Source organism: Salvelinus sp. IW2-2015, unplaced genomic scaffold, assembly GCF_002910315.2.
Source record: "Salvelinus sp. IW2-2015 unplaced genomic scaffold, ASM291031v2 Un_scaffold349, whole genome shotgun sequence".
In the NCBI taxonomy this organism is placed as follows: domain Eukaryota; kingdom Metazoa; phylum Chordata; class Actinopteri; order Salmoniformes; family Salmonidae; genus Salvelinus; species Salvelinus sp. IW2-2015.
This window is the reverse complement of record NW_019942544.1, coordinates 201,511-220,252: the sequence shown is the minus strand read 5'-3', so window position 1 is coordinate 220,252 and position 18,742 is coordinate 201,511. Positions and strand designations below refer to the sequence as shown.

At 44.7% G+C, this 18,742-nt stretch overlaps 1 pseudogene; it reads right to left on the bottom strand.

The window, feature by feature from the left end:
• Window positions 1-1,909: 1,909 nt before the first annotated feature.
• Window positions 1,910-18,742, bottom strand: part of LOC112068247 (ribonuclease 3-like) — a 29,097-nt pseudogene continuing 12,264 nt past the window's right edge.

Below are 18,742 nucleotides of genomic sequence, written 5' to 3'. Positions count from 1 at the left end.
CCTGTATGCCTATGGATGTGTAGCTATGTAGCCAATCTCTGTATGGACCTTAAAACCTTTAGTACAAATACCAGTTTTGAACAGTGGTTTAAATAGTTCTTCATTGCTTCCACTGGTTAATCATTAATCCCCAGGAAATTAAGTGTGACTGTTACATGTCAAGCTGCTATTAATTAATGAAAGTCCTGCTTCAGTAGTAGTACTACTCGACATTGAAATAACAGCCAGAGCATGGGTACATTACGGCACATTGTTGTTTTGCTGTTCTCAGATTTGCTGCTCATATGGTAAGTACGTATTTGTTGCATGATAAATATAAGGAAAGCTATTACTGCCGCCAGTACAGGCCTTTTGAAAAACACAAGGCTCAATGAATGGTGGTAGGCTATCCATTGGTGGTTTCTGATGTGTGTGAGTGATGTAGTGATGTCCTGTTCCTTAGGTTCATTCATCTCTCCCTGCCACTAGTTATTATTCCTTGGCAGTAGGTACGTATGCCTGTGATGAATCAACGTTGCATCAAATGGACATGAAAGACCAAGACGAATAAAACACCTTAGCTCAATTCAGCCCGCTTGCTATTTTACACCTAAATATTCTATATCCCCAGCTCCTGGTAGTCCGGTTTCAGAAATGTTCAGTCCAGGAGACAGCAGTGCTGGAATGGAGGGATGGAGTGAGGGAGAGGGGAAAAGAGAGAGAAAGGGAGAGAGAGAGTGAGAAAGAGGTAGGTAGAGTGGTCCAGAGCAGGTCCAGTGCTTGCCAGGGGAAGCAAGGGTGGTTAACTGGATTTGCTCCGTCAGTTAACTAGACAAGAGGGTGATACATTATTTACAGCTCTGAGGAGGGCCAAAGCGAGTAGCGTGGGCTGAACGAGTCCTTATGAATGCCTACATCAGAAGAGGAGCAACACAAGATGAGAGGAACTGCCCAAGTCCACAGAAACAGCAGTTAACCACCCCTTTCCTTCCTCACTCACTCCATCCATGGCTGCATTCCAAATGGCACCGTATCTGCTTTATAGTACACTGAGGGCTCTGGTCAAAAGTAGTGCACTATAAATGGAATAGGGTGCCATTTGGGACGCAGACCATCCGCTGGGTAAAATAGCTAAAACGGACTCCTAGCCATCCACTCCTAACGGTCCTCTCCTATTACAGTCAAACTCTTGCAGTCGGTGCTAGTTCTATTCAAGGCTATATATTGGCAGGGGTGAAATAAATTACTTGCTCTCATCTCTAACAACAAACAGCCGGAAATGGAAAAAGGGGGAGAAGTGAAAAACAACAACTCATCCCTAGGAAGGTTTTCATTTTAAAATGAACAGGGCAGCCCTCAGCTCACCTTTTTCCCGGTGAGGCTTATATGATTTGACGTGCAGAAACTACCTAATGAGCTAAGCTGGGCTAGCCCAGACATTTTCCCCTCTCCAGCTACCTTTCAATCCAAAGAAATGTTGTGTCCCAAATGGTACCCTATTCCCTATGTAGTACATTACTTTTGACCAGGGCCCATAAGGCTACATAAGGAATAGGGTGCCATTTGGGATGCAGAGAGGTAGCTAGGTAGGGAGGTAGTGACTGTAGTAATAATAGCTCCATGTAATTAGTAGTTTGGCAGTGCAAGCTGAGTGGTGCCTGGGCCACAACGGTACCCTCTCACCTGGGAGTGACTCAGTCAATAACACACGCAGCATTTACACAGCTAATTGCTGGTTGTCATGGAGACTTTCAGTAAGGCCCTATGAAAAGGGCTATGGTGAAATTACAACCCAATCCCCAATTAAGGGTGAAATCACAGAGTAGAGTAAGGGGAAGGGGGAGAAGAAGGGGAGAGAGTTGTCGCCATGTTCGATTAGCAAAGGTGTCTGTCAAAAAAATGAAAGCGAGGGACCTGACGGACATAAATCTCACCTGGTGAGAAACTCCACAACGGCATCGCCGAGAAACTCCAGCCGCTCGTTGTGATTGATCCTGGAAGAGAGAAAAAAAGAGATGAGGAGAGAAGGGGGGTTGAGGAGAGAAAGAGAGAGAGACAGGGAGGGAGAGGAAAGAGACCCAGCGAGGAAGATATGGTGAGAGAGAAAGAGAGAGGGAGGGAGGTGGGGAGGAGAAAGAGACAGAGATGAGTAAGGGAGAGATCATTTAATGGGCATCTCAGTCTATAGTAGATCAGACATTTACACAGGAACCACAGGTCTCTGAGACCAACCAAATCAACACAATCTGACAAATATCACAGGTGAAAATCCAATAGTGACCTGAAAAATGACCTATACAGGTTTGAATCAAGTTGATTCATTCTGCTCAAGTGTATTTATTCTGTCTCAAACCTTCACAAATCTAATAGCCCACATTTATTAGCACACAATGCAAAGGTGTATTGGAATTACAATGGCCCTTGCATCAGTGGTTTGTGAAATTTCTTAGAACTCACTCATGGAAATAAGTGCAGGGCCTCCCCACACTGAGGCACAGCAGGACAGCAACTGCTTGATTTAGGGACTTTGCATTTGCTAAGTATGTATTAGATAAGGGATTAAGAATGTCCACTGCATCAGTAGTTGGTGACATTGCTTAGACCTCCTTATGGAAGTAGAGTCTACCTGGAGGGGGAGGGGCCGTCTTGTCTGAGACAAGACTTAATGTTGATCAAGGTGTTGATTCCTGACCAACCAGAGAGAGGTTGGTTCGTCAGCATAGATAGACGTTACATCCATTAATCAATATTGATGAAGTGTGTGTGTGGTGTGTGTGTGCACCAATGTGTTGTACTGTAGGTACCCACCCTTCTTCCTCATATACATGTGGTGGACCTCCCTGTCTCCATACTTGGGCTGGCGGATGCCACAGTTGGACAGGGAGTTTTGGGTGTGGTCTGGGTTGATGCCGAAGTTCATTAATTTAAATTATGTATTTGTTAATGTAGAGAAATAAGTATGCATATGTTTCTTTGTCATAAAGTTAAATAGTAAAATAGTAAAAGTAAAATAACAATTTTACAAGCTAGCTGACTAGCTAACATTAATCAGCTGGTTTTACATTTAGCTGGCTATATGGGCGTTTGACATTTGTATGAATTATAATTTGTGTTGTTTAATGTTTTACGGACTCCTGAGCAGACCAGGCTGTCATCTTGTGAAACCCAGTGGGTGTAAAGAATCTAGCTTAAACATTTACTGCAAATTGAATGTACAATTTTGAAGCTTGCCTTGCTGTTCTTAAAAAAAAATCGAAGTCAAAAACTTGTCATTGTTCTTTATTGTAGTAACGTTAACATTAGTGTTTGACATTTTTTGCCATACAATGCAGCTGAAGTAACCTTGCCAACTCTTTTCTTCCTTATTCTGTAGAGGAGGATAAAAATACCTGTATGTCTATGGATGTGTAGCTATGTAGCCAATCTCTGTATGGACCTTAAAATCTTTAGTACAAATACTAGTTTTGAACAGTGGTTTAAATAGTTCCTAATTGCTTCCACTGGTTAATCATTAATCCCCAGGAAATGAAGTGTGACTGTTACATGTCAAGCTGCTATTAATGAATGAAAGTCCTGCTTCAGTAGTAGTACTACTCGACATTGAAATAAGAATTGGGCTGGCGGATGCCACAGTTGGACAGGGAGTTTTGGGTGTGGTCTGGGGTTGATGCCGAAGTTCAGGTGGTGGCTGGGGTGAGTCATGGCCAGCTGGAGAGGGAGAAGAGTAGGAACATCTTGTGGTGATGGTGACTGTCTGATAGGGCTGGAAATTGCCAGGGACCTCACGAAACGATATTATCATGATACTTAGGTGGCGATATGTTATGTATTGCGATTCTCATGATTCTAAATGTATTGCGATTTGATATTGTGATTTTACTGCAATTTAATGTTCCAAACATATTGCTCTCTATATGTCTGCTTCCGAGAGACAAGAGGGAGCGTTAGAAAACAAGTTTTGATCAGTCAGGGAAATAGAAGTGCTGAAAACATGTTAGCTCACTATTTAAAAAGAAGATGGAGAACAAGCTATAGGATGAAACATTCCTGCGTTTTGGCGCCGGTACAGCCGACTATAGCACTAGCCAACGCAACCTACAGAAGCTAAAATAAAATGAAAATAATATTGCAATATGTAACTGTATTGATTTCCCACCCATCACTACTGTCTGATGTATGCATCTAGCATCTCAGAGTATTACTGCTGATCTAGGATCAGGTCTTCCCTGACAATATAACCCTTTAATTATGAACTAAAAAGGTAATGCGGATCCCAAATCAGTACTCCTACTCTGTTGATCAACTCGACTGAAACGCAAAGCATACTTGACTTTCCTTGACCTCCAAGATATGACTAGACTAGAACAGCAACCATCTGAAAGATTGATCATTGAAACATTGAGCGACAGTATGTAATATGGACGTGAGCATAAAGAAATGAATAAAATGGAAGAAAGTATAAATAAATCAAGCCTTTTATAACAAAAAAGCCAGTAGCACAGCAGCACACTACACAATATTCCCCACAACTCTGCTTTGGTTTGAGACAGGGCAAACTAGAGAGCTTGGAAAGCAGTGTGTCTGTCTGAATCGAACACTGTCAACTGAGCACAAACAGGGAAAAGAGAAAAATCGCTGTAATACTGCCCAGTAAGACGTGTCGAGCATTTATCAATCTAACATTATCAGAATGTAGCTTCTCTCAGCAAAAACACTTTCCAATTCATCTCTCCTCTCTCTGGGCTGCTCGGGGTTCAAATGCTTGTCTTCGTTCAGCCACTCTTCAAATCAATTTCAAGCTCCAATGAGAAATAAATGTAAAATGTTAAGAGAGAGGGTTTCAATATTTATAATTGCTGTAGACACAGCTGGGGTTGTATCCTTGAACAGAAACAAATTCAACCAAAAATCTATTTTCATAGTAACTAAAAGGAACAGAACAGCAAGAGTTTTTCAGAAGTATTTGACATTGTACACGTAGAAGTCTAGCATCCAAGCACAACTCTGTCCTTTTTCTCTGTCAGCTTGACATAAAACAACTGTTACTTGGAATTGTAACTTAGCCCTGTTCTGAAAACAGAGAAACGTCAGACACATTGCCCGTGTCGCAAATGGCACCCTATTGGCCCTTGTCAAAAGAAGTGCACTGTAAAGGGAATAGGGTGCCATTTGAGATGAATAAATCGAGTGTCAAAGACAGTACACTAAAGTCTTCCTTGTCAGATCGGTGTTCTTTTTAAAGATTCTTTAAAAAAAGTGCACATGAAGTGTATCAAGTGCAACACATACAGTGGGGAGAACAAGTATTTGATACACTACCGATTTTGCAAGTTTTCCTACTTACAAAGCATGTAGAGGTCTGTAATTTGTTATCATAGGTACACTTCAACTGTGAGAGGGAATCTAAAACAAAAATCCAGAAAATCAGATTGAATGATTTTTAAGTAATTAATTTGCATTTTATTGCATGACATAAGTATTTGATACATCAGAAAAGCAGAACTTAATATTTCGGTAGCAGAAATTGTTTGCAGTTACAGAGATCATACGTTTCCTGTAGTTCTTGACCAGGTTCACACACTGCAGCAGGGATTTTGGCCCACTCCTCCATACAGACCTTCTCCAGATCCTTCAGGTTTCGGGGCTGTCGCTGGGCAATATGGACTTTCAGCTCCCTCCAAAGATTTTCTATTGGGTTCAGGTCTGGAGACTGGCTAGGCCACTCCAGGACCTTGAGATGCTTCTTACGGAGCCACTCCTTAGTTGCCCTGGCTGTGTGTTTCGGGTCATTGTCATGCAGGAAGACCCAGCCACGACCCATCTTCAATGCTCTTACTGAGGGAAGGAGGTTGTTGGCCAAGATCTCGCGATACATGGCCCCATCCATCCTCCCCTCAATACGGTGAAGTCGTCTTGTCCCCTTTGCAGAAAGCATCCCCAAAGAATGATGTTTCCACCTCATGCTTCACGGTTGGGATGGTGTTCTTGGGGTTGTACTCATCATCCTTCTTCTTCCTCCAAACACGGCGAGTGGAGTTTAGACCAAAAAGCTCTATTTTTGTCTCATCAGACCACATGACCTTCTCCCATTCCTCCTCTGGATCGTCCAGATGGTCATTGGCAAACTTCAGATGGGCCTGGACATGCGCTGGCTTGAGCAGGGGGATCTTGCGTGCGCTGCAGGATTTTAATCCATGACGGCGTAGTGTGTTACTAATGGTTTTCTTTGAGACTGTGGTCCCAGCTCTCTTCAGGTCATTGACCAGGTCCTGCCGTGTAGTTCTGGGCTGATCCCTCACCTTCCTCATGATCATTGATGGCCCACGAGGTGAGATCTTGCATGGAGCCCCAGACCGAGGGTGATTGACCGTCATCTTGAACTTCTTCCATTTTCTAATAATTGCGCCAACAGTTGTTGCCTTCTCACCAAGCTGCCTGCCTATTGTCCTGTAGCCCATCCCAGCCTTGTGCAGGTCTACAATTTTATCCCTGATGTCCTTACACAGCTCTCTGGTCTTGGCCATTGTGGAGAGGTTGGAGTCTGTTTGATTGAGTGTGTGGACAGGTGTCTTTTATACAGGTAACGAGTTCAAACAGGTGCAGTTAATAGCAGGTAATGAGTGGAGAACAGGAGGGCTTCTTAAAGAAAAACTAACAGGTTTGTGAGAGCCGGAATTCTTACTGGTTGGTAGGTGATCAAATACTTATGTCATGCAATAAAATGCAAATTAATTATTTAAAAATCATACAATGTGATTTTCTGGATTTTTGTTTCATATTCTGTCTCTCACAGTTGAAGTGTACCTATGATAAAAATTACAGACCTCTACATGTTTTGTAAGTAGGAAAACCTGCAAAATCGACAGTGTGTCAAATACTTGTTCTCCCCAATGTAAATAATTTTTGTAAACATTCCAAGGTAAAATATATACAGTAGTAGTCAAAAGTTATACACACACTCATTTATTTGTACTATTTTCTACATTGTAGAATAATAGTGAAAACATCAAAACTATAGAATAACATGTATGGAATCATGTAGTAAACCAAAGAAGTGTTAAACACTTATTTTTTCGATTCTTCAAAGTAGCCACCTTTTGCCTTGATGACAGCTTTGCACACTCTTGGCATTCTCTCAACCAGCTTCATGAGGTAGTCACCTGGAACGCATTCAAATTAACATGTGTGCCTTGTTAAGTTAATTTGTGGAATTGCTTTCCTTCTTAATGCGTTTGAGCCAATCAATTGTGTTGTGACAAGGTAAGACCAAGTCCATATTAAGGCAAGAACAGCTCTAATAAGTAGAGGGAAATGACTGTCCATCACTACTTTAAGACATGGTCAGTCAATTCGGAAACTTTGATTGAACTTTGTACGTTTTTTCAAGTGCAGTCGAAAAAAACATCAAGCACTATGAAGAAACTGGCTCGCATGAGGACCGCCACAGGAAAGGAAGACCCAGAGTTGCCTCTGCTGCAAAGGATAAGTTCATTAGAATTAACTGAACTTCAGGTTGCAGCCAAATGAATGCTTCATAGTTCAAGAAACAAACACATCTCAACATCAACTGTTCAGAGAAGACGGCGTGAATCAGGCCTTCATGTTCGAATTGATGCAAAGAAACCACTACTAAAGGATGCCAATAAGAAGAGACTTACTTGGGCCAAGAAACACGAGCAATGGACATCAGACCGGTGGAAATCTGTCCTTTGGTCTGATGAGTCCAAATTTGCGATTTTTGGTTCCAACCGCCGTGGTTTGTGAGACGCAGAGTAGGTGAAAGGATGATCTCTGCATGTGTATTTCACCTCGTAAAGCATAGAGGAGAAGGTGTGGGGGTGCTTTGCTGGTGACCCTATTTGTGATTTATTCAAAATTCAAGGGACACTTAACCAGCATGCCTACCACAGCATTCTGCAGCGATACGCCATCCCATCTGGTTTGCGCTTAGTGGGACTATCATTTGTTTTTCAACAGGAAAATGACCCAGCACACCTCCAGGCTGTGTAAGGGCTATTTGACCAAGGAGAGTGATGGAATGCTACATCAGATGACCTGGCCTCCACAATCCCCCGACCTCAACCAAATTGAGATGGTTTGGGATGAGTTGGACCACAGAGTGAAGGGAAAGCAGCCAACAAGTGCTCAGCATATGTGGGAAATCCTTCAAGACTGTTGTAAAATCATTCCAGGTGAATCTGGTTGAGAGAATACCAAGAGTGTGTAAAGCTGTCATCAAGGCTGTCACGCCCTGATTTTTTTCAGCTGTCTCCACCCCCTCCAGGTGTCGTCCATCTTCCCCACTTATCCTCAGGGTATTTATACCTATATTTTCTGTCTGTCTGTGCCAGTTCATCTTGTTTGTCAAGCTTACCAGCGTTTGTCCTGTCAGCTCCTGTCTTTCCCTGCCTCTCTTTCTCATCCTCCTGGTTTTTACCCTTGCCTGTTCTGACCCTGTACCTGCCCACTTGACCACTCTGCCTGTCCTTGAGCCTGAGCCTGCCTGCCTTCCTGTACCTTTGCTCCACTGAACTCTGCCTGTCCCTGAGCCTGCCTGCCATCCTGTACCTTTGCTCCTACTCTGGATTATTGGCCCCTGCCTGCCTTGACCTGTCGTTTGCCTACCCTTGTTGTTACAATAAACATTGTTACTTCACACAGTCTGCACTTGGGTCTTACCTTGATACCTGACAGTACGATCTGGCCATGTATTGACCCAACAGACACGGACCAGCTCCGCAACGCCATCTCCTCCCAAGGAGCCACCATTGGTAGGCACGAGGAGTTGCTTCACTGTCTGATGGAAGGGTTCCAGGCCGTGGCCGGACGTCACGACCTAGCCTTGGACGCATTCCGGGAGCAATTCTGTGGGTTGCCTACTAGGCAGCCTACCGCGATACTAACCTCCCAGCCCCTCTGTAACCCGGGTGGTAGCAGCGCATCACCGATTTCCCGGGAACTCCGCTTACCTCCCCCGGAGCGCTATGATGGCGATTCCAGAACCTGCCAGGCCTTTCTCTCCCAGTGCTCCCTCGTTTTCGATATGCAGCCTTCTTCGTTCCCCTTGGACCGCTCAGAGATAGCGTACATTATTACACTGATGGGATGGCACTCGCCTGGGCCACGATGGTATGGGAGCAACAATCCGCCGTCTGCCTCAGTCTGGAGGTATTCTTGGCAGAGGTGAGAAAAGTTTGAGGCTCCGGTGTCCGGGAGAGAGGCTGCCCAGAAGTTACTCCAGCTTTGGCAGGACACCCTCTGTGTGACAGACTATACGGTGGAGTTCCGCAAGCTAGCAGCGGAGGGTACCTGGAACCTGGAAGCACTGTCCGACACGTTCTTGAACAGATTATCGGAAGAGGTAAAGGTTGAGCTGGCAGCCCGAGAACTAACGACGGATCTTGACTCACTCGTTGCATTAACCATCCGGATCGATGGTTGGCTATGGGAACGAAGGAGGGAGAAGGGGTCCAATTGCGGTCCCAATCGCTCACTCAGGAATCCCACCTTAAAGCTGATGAACTCCGGAAGTCCCTTGCGTCTACGTCCCCGAGAGGATCCGAGCTTACCCGACTCTCTCCAAGAGCCTCCGGAGAGTAACGATTCCTCTCTTCCCGAGTCGATGCAGCTCGGCAGGGCTAGCTTGTCTCCATCCAAATACGTACGCAGACTTGAGACTCAGAGTTGTCTGTATTGCGGTACTGACAGTAATTTTGTGTCTACTTGTCCCTTCAAGAGACCTAGCTCATTCGTTGGAGTGAGTACACTGGTGGGTCTAAAAGAAAATGGTTATTCTCCCCTTACTCGCCCCCCTCTCCATGCCACCCTGCTGTGGGGCGACCAGCCCAAGTCTCTCCAGGTATTCAACGACTCGGGGGCCGATGCGAGTCTCATGGACGTTACCCTGGCGTTTGAGCTGGGCTTCCCCACTCAACCCCTCTCCATTACCATGGGTGTTAGAGCGCTGGACGGGCGCTCTATAGGCCGGGTCACCAATCAGACCACCCCCGTCAACCTACGAGTTTCGGGGAACCACAGTGAGATGATCCAATTCCTGCTGGTTGAGTCTCCGCAGGTTGGATTCTCTCGGCTCCAGTGACAATCCCTCCATTGACTGGGCTACTGGTGCCGTCGTGGACTGGTGCCCATCCTTCCACACTCATTGCCTGAAGTCAGCTCAGCCTGCCCCAGGATGTCTTCCTGTGGGCTTGGAAAATGCCCCGGACCTTTTCGCCAGCTCCGCAGAATACCAGGACCTCCAGGAGGGGTTAAGTAAGGCCCGGGCCACTTCGCTTCTACAGCACCGACCGGTTTCCAAGAAGGTCAAGCCTGAGGCGCTGGCACGCCGCTATGGTGCCGTGGCTACACCCCCAGAAGCCGAGACCTTTTCCCCCGCTCCAAGATCATTAGCCCCTCTGCTGTTCGTCCTCTGTTGCCCCGTACCCTCTGTGTTTTTCCTACCTTTTCTGTGTCTAGAGTCAAAACCATGTCTGACTGCCCCTTGTCTACTGATTGTAGCCCCCACCCCGAGTCATCAATTGCCAGCCAGCGTACACGGTGAGATGCTTCCTGAGGGTTCAACCATGGGTCAGGGGTTTCCAGTACCTGGTTGACTGGGAGGATTATGGCCTGGAGGAGAGGTGCTGGGTTCCCACTAAAGACATTTTGGACCCGGTCCTCTTCGCCGACTTTCACCGCCGGCACCCCAGTCAACCAGGTATCCACCCAGGTGGAACGCCAGGTGGCGTCACTAGAGGGGGTGGGGGGGGTACTGTCATGTCCTGATCTGATGTCATCCATCTTCCCCACTTATCCTCTGGGTATTTATACCTGTGTTTTCTGTCTGTCTGTGCCAGTTCCTCTTGTTTGTCAAGCTTACCAGCGTTTGTCCTGTCAGCTCCTGTCTTCTCCCCTGCCTCTCTTTCTCATCCTTCTGTTTTTAACCCTTGCCTGTCCTGACCCTGTACCCATCCGCCTGACCACTCTGCCTGTTCCTGACCCTGCCTGCCGTCCTGTACCTTTGCTCCTATTCTGGATTATCGACCCCTGCCTGCCTTGACCTGTCGTTTGCCTGCCCCTGTTACAATAAACATTGTTACTTCACACAGTCTGCACTTGGGTCTTACCTTAATACCTGATAAAGGCAAAGGGTGGCTACTTTGAAGAATCTCAAATATATGATATACTTTGATATTTTGACACTTTTAGTTACTGCATGATTCATATGTGTTATTTCATAGTTTTGATGTCTTCACTAGTATTCTACAATGTAGAAAATAGTACAAATCTAGAAAAACCCTTGAATGAGTAGGTGTCAACTTTTGACTGGTACTGTAGTACACAAGTGAACAACAATTTAAACACAATATGTAAAGTGTTGGTTTCATGTTTCATGAGCTGTATACATTTGGATACCTGTTCAGGCACCTCCCTCATGTAAGCATAGGTCTGAACATGACAGGCTGTAGCCAATACTTTGACATGTAGGCTAATTATTTATTTACATACACTTTTGTTTTTCTTAACCGCATAACTAATGTTTTTCGGTTTTCAAATCAATTTAACCTCTAAATTGGCTATTTTGGTTAATGGCCTTGGTGCCCTGGCAGATTGGGCATGACCAAATGGCCTTGCCCCTAAAATCACGAAATTCCAGGCCCGAGCAGCAGTCCCAGCCAACCGTGTTGCGGGATCAAAACTCAAACCGTAGCTAGCTGGTAACCACATTTTTTCAATAGAATACTTTTTCAGAGACTTTCAAACAAAAATCTGAGCTCTCCCTTGTTCAACAGGGGGTGACTAAGAGGGCCTTGAGTGTATGATCATGGGGCAACCTTCTCTTTAAAAAAGGGGTAATCCACAGTTGCTAAATATATTTTGGGACTTAATGACATGTACCCATTGATTACTAAAAAATATAACAAATGCCTCATGAGCTTAGTTCAACTGTTGTACCCCATCAGAACCCAAAATATAAGCTTGTTTTACTCCAATGTTTGTAAACAAAGTACATGTAAACAAACAATATTAAGCATCAAAATATGGTTAAAACTACAAGTTTGATAACATGGATGGTGAGTCCTTGCATCCATGGCTCGGCCCATTCATTTGAGAAATATTACATTCTGGAAGACTACACTGTGTGTGTGTTATATTGTGTTGTATCCTGGAGAATATCATTACAGCACACAGCAGTTACACTTACATAGACATGCTGCGGGCTGCTGCAGGGGCATGTATGACTTGTAGAGTAAGTGTTGATTACCATTACCTGTCCTTACCTGACTATTTCCTGCTGTAATGTTCCGCTGGCTGGCTGAGTGTGTGCGCGTTTGTGTGTTTCACCTGTAGTAGGCAGCGCTCCTTGAAGACGTAGCCAATCAGCTTGTCCAGGTGCTTCAGACAGTGGTGGTAGCAGACGTGGTGGGTCAACACTGAAAACATCATGGCATGCTGCAGAGAAAGACAGAGAGGGGAGAGAGAGAGACAGAGAGGGGAGAGAGCGAGCGAGAGATGGGTGGAGGGAGATGGAGAGAGAGAGAGAGACACAGAGCAAGAGAAAGAATAGAGATACAGCGACAGAGAGTAGAGAAAAGAGGAGAGGGAGAGCGAGAGAGAGAACATGTCAAATCAATCAGCTGGTCATTATTTATTAAGTGGTGCTCCGACAGAGGGAGATTCAATAATCAAAAGCCCAATAAGTGTGTGTTCTCACCATGAAGAGAAATGAGAGTTGTGAGGGAAATTCACATTTTGGCACGAACGAATCAAGACCGCTATTTCAACATGTTGACACAAATGTGCCTGCAGAAACTAACAGACAGGCTTCTCCTGTTTTTGTCACTGAGTCACATCTCTCAAAAGTGTCAAACAAAGAAAGAAGGAAGGAGAGAGAGAAAGGAGGAAAGGAGTGAGGGAGAGAGAGGAGAGATGCAGAGGCAGTGAGATTGAGCCCGGGAGAGAAAGTTAGAGAGAGGGAGATAAAGAGAGAGAGAGCGATAAAGAGAGTGAGACCAAGCTATAGACAGAGCTGGAGAGTGAGAGAGACTAAGCAAGTAAATGAGAGAAAGAGAGTGTAACCAATGTGAGCTATCATTAGCAGGAGTCTTATCAAGCCAGACTGGAGAACAGTGTGGGGAGCATTGTGTAGCGGGTGGAACATCCATTAACCCTGCGCCACCACAAAGAGCAGGCTGAGCTGCAAGTTTTAATTAGTGTTACCGGTGGCCTTGCAGGGGGCCCAGGGTTCCTACAGGTCAGTTAAATGAGCTGCGTTTCCCTCTCTCTTTCTCTTTCTCTGCTCCATCTCTCACTCTCTCTGCTCCACCTCTCTCTCTCTCTCTCTGCACTAACCGCTAACCCACGCAGCCCAATCTGTTAGCCCACCCCTGGCCCTCGCCTGCCCACCCGCCGCCCACAGTGTGCACCCTGCTGGCCTGCACCCCTCCACAGGGCATGGCCACACTACTCCAAGGCCTTGTTAACTAGCCAATTAACAAAGCAAGACCGTGTCTCAACTCATCAGACTAGGCTACAGCCTTACTGCCTGCATGGCTGGCTTAGTGGCTCAGACAACATCCGCATGGGTCCACTCCCAGACCAATTTACTCACTGGGTCCTCAGTAGGAGACAGGTGTGTGTGTGTGTGTGTGTGTGTGTGTAGGGGTAAGAGTGTGTGTGTTTGTGAGATTGATTGGGCTGGGATGTCATCAATGGAAGCCTCTAGCTACCGGCCACATATCAGACCTGACAACAAACTGCTAGCCATGTGTGTCTCTTTGCTATGCATTGGTGATGTTATGGTGTGATGGCAGAAAAAAAACTGGTGGTAGTGTACATCTGTGTGTGTGTCTGTGTGAGCGTGGGTACAGTGTGTGTGCGTACAGTGTGCGTGTGCGAGTGTGAATACTTCTGTGTCTCTGTGTCTGTGTGCATGTGCTTGCATCTGTTTGCTGCATGAGCGTGTGTCCTTGTGCATATATTTTCTGAGTCTCTGCCTAAGTGTGTGTTAGGCTGGGTGCAGTGTGGCAGCGTAGCGTCTCTCCTGCCTACCTGATAGACGTCAGAGCGGATGCCAGTCTTCCAGAAGCGGATGCCAGTCTTCCATGGCTAGTGAGCTCAACGGTCACCTCCCGGCACATGGTGTTCTTCTGTCAAATCTTCTGCAGAGCTTCCTGACAAACACATATACATTATTGATCTACTGGGTTAGAGCTGCTGCTACAGGGGACAGCCAACCATCTTTACACCACACAGTTACAGATACAGGAACCGAGAGAGAGACACATGCATACACAGAGACACGCACAAACAGGTACATACAGAATGACCACACACACACACACACACACACACAGGGAGAGCAGACACAAAGCATGAACACACATATACAGAGGTGTACACACACAGCCCTCTTTCCTTCCTCCCCTCTCTCTAGGTAGTGCTCCGACCCCCTGCGTCTCATGACAGACACAATAACAGTGAAAGCAGTAGACAGCTCCACTAGACCTGGCTAATTGAGGCATTGGAATTGGGTAGCATGGCGGCTGAGGGTGTTTGTGTGTGTGTATTTGTGTGTGTGTGTGTGTGGGAGCCTGGACTCCAATCTCAGGCAGCGTGCCCAGAGGCATCAGGCTGTTCATTAGGACCTGCAGCTAACGCTGGCTCCGACACACACACACACACAGAGAAACATAGAGCACATACACACACAGACATGCACACACACACAAACACTTGGGTGTGTAGAAACCCAGAAATCTCTCGTTATAGGGCTAAAGTGTACACATTGTCAGCCCTACAGGAGAGAAGACAACACCAGAGAGATGAGGTCTGGTTAGCACCAGAGACAGGTGCGGACCAAAAGTTCCTATATATTGGACAAAAGTTGTGCACTACGTAGAAAAGAGGGCTCATATGGTGTCATTTGGGACACAGACTTGGTCTGGGCTGAGAAAGACAGCATCTACAAATCAGAATTAGGACTGGGGACATGTGTCTATGGTATCTCTTCTACAGTGACTAAATTACCCATGATGCAGTTTGAAATTGAATGATTTTCAGTCGGCAGCGAGGAAATAAGAACAACAAAGAAATGAATAAATAATAATGCCATCCTACTCCTGCGCATCAAAGGGAACATGGTCACACACACACACACACACAAAGGCAGGCACACAGACACGCCAGCGGCCCTCTGTGGACATCCGAATACAGTATATATACAGTACCAGTCAAAAGTTTGGACACACCTACTCATTCAAGTGTTTTCCTTTATTTGTAATATTTTCTAAATTGGAATCATGTAGTAAGCAAAAGTGTTAAACAAATCAACATATATTTTATATTTGAGATTCTTCAAAGTAGCCACCTTTGCCTTGACAGCTTTGCACATTCTGGCCATTCTCTCAACCAGCTTCACCTGGAATGTTTTTACCACAGTCTTGAAGGAGTTCCCACATATGCTGAGCACTTGTTGGCTGCTTTTCCTTCACTCTTCGGTCCAACTTATCCCAAACCATCTCAATTAGGTTGAGGTCAAGTGATTGTGGAGGCCAGGTCATCTGATGCAGCACTCCATCACGCTCCTTCTTGGTCAAATAGCCCTTACACAGCCTGGAGGTGTGTAGCCATGTGCCTAGAATTCTAAATAAATCACTGACAGTGTCACCAGCAAAGCACCCCCACATCATCACACCTCCATGCTTCATGATGTGAACCACACCTGTGGAAATCATCTGTTCACCTACTCTACGTTTCACAAAGAGAGGTTGGAAACAAAAATCTCAAATTTGGACTCATCAGACCAAAGAACAGGTTTCCACCAGTCTAATGTCCATTGCTCGTGTTTCTTGGCCAAAGTAAGTCTCTTCTTCTTACTGGCGTCATTTAGTTGAGTTTTCTTTTCAGCAATTTGACCATGAAGACCTGATTCACGCAGTCTCCTCTGAACAGTTGATGTTGAGATGTGTCTGTTTCTTGAACTCTGTGAAGCATTTACTTGGGCTGCAACCTGAGATTCAATTAACTCTAATGAACTTATCCTTTGCAGCAGAGGCAACTCTGGGACTTCCTTTCCTGTGGCGGTCCTCATGAGAGCCAGGTTCATCATAGGGCTTGAATGGTTTTTGCGACTGCACTTGAAGAAACTTTCAAATTTCTTGTCACAACACAACTGATTGAGGAGAGTGTATAGTTATGTACTTGAAAATGTATCAATAAACCAATTAGGCACATTTGGGCAGAGTTGTTATAACATTTTTAACAGTAATGCAATGGTTAAATCGGATCAGTCTAAAACTTTGCACATACACTGCTGCCATCTACTGGCCAACATCTAAATTGCGTCTAAACTGCAATAATACATTGTGGCCTTTCTCTTGCATTTCAAAGATGAAGAAAAAAGAAAAAAAGCATGTTTTTTGCTTGTATTCTCTTTTACCAGGTCTAACGTGTTATTTTCTCCTACATTACTTTCACATTTCCACAAACGTCAAAGTTTTACCTTTCAAATGGTATCAAGAATATGCATATCCTTGCTTCATGTCCTGAGCTACAGGCAGTTTGATTTGGGTATGTCATTTTAGGCGAAAAATGGGTCCGATTCTTAAGAGTTTATAGGCATCCTGCTAGCAGGACAACTTCCGGTGAAACTTGAGGGCGCGCAATACAAATAAATAATCATAAAATGATGGATATTAAACATTTATGCACATACAAGTGTCTTATATCGGTTGAAAGCTTAAATTATTGTTATTCTAACTGCACTGTCTGCTTTACAGTAGTTATTGCAGTGAAAGCATGTCATGCAATTGTTTGAGGACTGCGCCCCACATCAAAATATTTTTCCACCGGCACAGGTTTCATAAATTCACAAATGGCGATTAAATATTCACTTACTTTTTGAAAATATTCCTCTGATTTGTTATCCAAAGGGTCCCGGCTATAACATGGAGTGTCGTTCTGTTAGATAAAATCCTTCTTTATATCCCAAAAAGTCTGTTTAGTCGGCCCCATCGATTTGAGTAATCCAATCGTTGAACATGCAGAGAAAGGAATCCGATCTACCACTAAACTTTGTTTCAACAAGTAAAACTACATTTCTATTTACTCCTCAGATACCCTAAAATGGAAAGAGGTATGTTCAATAGGAAACCAATTTTAGCAGGTGAATCTTGTCTTCATGGTGCGCGGAAGCACTAATTTCCAAGACTGTGTCCCTGTACTGAAACTGATATTTCTTATTAGTTTTGGAAGTTACAAGCCTGAAACCTTGAACAGACTGCTGACACCCTGTGGAAGCCATAGGAATCACATCCTAGGAGCTATAATTGAGTATGCCCTTATGCTTGCCATTGCAAGATGATGGTCTCTCTCTCTCAAAAACAAATTCAGGTTTGTTCTTCTTTTGATATTCTCCTACATTATTTTTAACATTTCTACAAACTTCAAAGTGTTTGTTTTCCAATGTTACCAATTATATGCATATCCTGGCTTCAGGGCCTGAGCAACAGGCTGTTTACTTTGGGCATGTCATTCAGGCGGAAATTGACAGAAAAGGGGCCTAGCCCAAGCCGTTTTGCCACAACTTTGGAAGTATGCTTGGGGTCATTGTCCATTTGGAAGACCCATTTGCGACCAACCTTTAACTTCTTGACTGATGTCTTGAGATATTGCTTCAAAATATCCACATAATTTCCCTCCCTCATGAAGCCATCTATTTTGAGAAGTTCACCAGTCCCTCCTGTAGCAAAGCACCCCCACAACATGATGCTACCACCCCCGTGCTTCACGGTTGGGATGGTGTTCTTCGGCTTGGAAGCCTCCCCCTTTTTCCTCCAAACATAATGATGATCATTATGGCCAAACAGTTCTATTTTTGTTTCATCAGACCAGAGGACATTTCTCCAAAAAGTAGGATCTTTGTCCCCATGTGCAGTTGCAAACCATAGTCTGGCTTTTTTATGCCGGTTTTGGAGCAGTGGTTTCTTCCTTGCCTTTCAGGTTAAATTGATGTAAGACCCGTTTTACTGTGGATATAGATATGTTTGTTGCACTTTTGCACTTTTCGCACCAAAATACGTTCATCTCTAGGAGACAGAACGCATCTCCTTCCTGAGCGGTATGACAGCTGCGTGGTCCCATGGTGTTTATACTTGCGTACTATTGTTTGTACAGATGAACGTGGTACCTTCAGGCGTTTGGAAATTACTCCCAAGGATGAACCAGACTTGTGGAGGTCTACAAATATTTTCTGAGGTCTTGGCTGATTTCTTTTGATTTTCCCATGATGTCAAGCAAAGAGGCACTGAGTTTGAAGGTAGGCCTTGAAATACATCCACAGATACACCTCCAATTGACTCAAATGATGTCAATTAGCCTATCAGAAGATTCTAAAGCCATGACATCATTTTCTGGAATTTCCCAAGCTGTTTAAAGGCACAGTCAACTTAGTGTATGTAAACTTCTGACCCACTGGAATTGTGATACAGTGGGTCAGTGATACAATTATATGTGAAATAATCTGTCTGTAAACAATTGCTGGAAAAATGACTTGTGTCATGCACAAAGTAGATGTCCTAACCGACTTGCCAAAACTATAGTTTGTTAACAAGACATTTGTGGAGTGGTTGAAAAACGATCTAAGTGTATGTAAACTTCCGACTTCAACTGTATATGGTGGGGTCAATTAATGTTGGATAAGAGCCAGGGGCTTGGAATGTTAGTAAGAAAGGAAAAGGCAATCACATGGTTGCGGTCAGTG